Consider the following 1,969-nt stretch of genomic DNA (forward strand, 5'->3'; position numbering starts at 1 on the left):
TTGGTAATGTAGTGTATATATGTTGATCTGGATTCATTATGGAAAACAAGGTTGAGAGCTTAATGCTACTTTAAAGTGATTACAATTTACAGTAACTGCAGTATTATTTACAGAGTGGCAGATGTATATTGCTTTGTTGGTGAATATGGGAAAAGAATATTCTTAAAAGGAAGACTGGTGTAAACTACATTTTCAGGTGAAATGTAATAGGAATTAAATAGCATTCATCATTGTTGATTTAACTGAAAGTTCATTAAGAACATTCCCAGAAGCACAGTTAGCTCCAAACTATTGAATGAGCTGCTGGGGGTAATGCATCACAACACACAGTGGGGAGACGCAGGCATCTGACACACCCAGAAGTGTTGGATGCTGCAAACCAGACAGACAGCTAGGGTTGACCACTTTCCTAAAAAAATATAATGGTCATGGTTGGCATTGAAAGATGAAAGCTGGGGTGTAGATAATGAACTCAAAATAATTGTAAAAACACTACAAGAAGGGTACACCTGACTTTAGGCCTTGTTAAATTCCCCCTCTATGCTATGGTTATGGCTAAAATTATTAACTAAAATCTGTGTTTATTACAGTGAATTAACAAACTAGCAGGTTTATGTTGATATATATATATATACACACAACACACACACACACACACACACACACACACACACACACACTGCATTAAAAGCCTGGCATCCCTCTTCCCCACTGCATAGTAGGCTGGTGCGCTGCTGCCTATACACTCCCATCCTTTGCTCCAATTGCCACTGATAACCTTTTGCCGCACTGATGATCATTTGCCACTGTTAAAAATTCCGGTAAATCCAAGGTTACTATAAAGTATCACTGCTTTTCACTTTTCAGAAAAGATCTCCTGTTTCTCTTTGTCACCTTGAACTTTTAAATAGAGCCATGAGATAAATCTTTTAAGTTGAGAAATTAGTATGTTACAAAAAAGAGTTTAAGTTTATAATCACTATGAATGAGAGAAAACTGAATTTTCTCCTAGTCTCGTCTTCCCACAATTGGCTTCTTTTATCACTCATAGGGATTGTAAATTGCATATCAAACAGCAGTACAAGACAGATTAACACTCTCTTAGTACTGGCCGGAATAAGCACGTTTGAGATAGAGGGAGGAGGGATAAAACAAGAAAATGCATTCATGCCTGTTTGTGCTCAATACGCTGAAGGGAATTGTTCAAGAACAGTTGATCCTTGTGAAAATTTTACCCCTGAACCTTTGCCAGAAGGCTGTGTAATTACCAGTCATGCAAGTTAAACATAAACTGCTTTCCAAGCTCAATTTCCAACTTTTGAAACAGTGAAGTTGCCTTTTGCGCCAGTTGTCAACAAATCCAAGCTTTTCTGATTTTTTTTCTGCTTAGGGTCCTTAACAAAGAGAGGATTTTTTTTCTGTTATCATAGCAATTGTCACTAGGGCAGAAAGCGAACAGAAATCTTGCCAGTAGGGAAAAAGACAACAATAACGAGCTGACACGGCTTCAAACCCTTTTGCACTATATCAAAAACAGAACAAAAAATTGACTGGAAAGTTTGCTCAAATGCTTAACATGAAAAGTAATGATTACAGTTTGACATATATTTTAGCAATACTGTTTATAGTTTGATATCTATGTTAGCAATGAGAATTATTAGAATTATGGTGTCCTGAGCTCACCCTATTGTCCTATAGATACAGCAAAATGTGCAATATGATTTCTCACTGTTAGAATAGGAGACACAATTTGTAAATATATATAGATGGGTGTGCAGCGCTCGGGGTCACCAATAGGGTGAACTATCAAATACGTAATTAAGTGTTAACAAAACAACATGTAATCAAAAAATTCAAAAAATGCAAAAAAATAAATAGGTGTTTGCAATCATTATTAACATACTAAAGTGAAAGCCAGTGAAATAAAAAATAGATGAAAATGTCACTTTGTGTACAAGTGTATTAAATA

The sequence above is a fragment of the Nanorana parkeri genome, unplaced genomic scaffold (genome assembly GCF_000935625.1).
Source record: "Nanorana parkeri isolate BGI_ZX_2015 unplaced genomic scaffold, ASM93562v1 scaffold787, whole genome shotgun sequence".
Lineage (NCBI taxonomy): Eukaryota > Metazoa > Chordata > Amphibia > Anura > Dicroglossidae > Nanorana > Nanorana parkeri.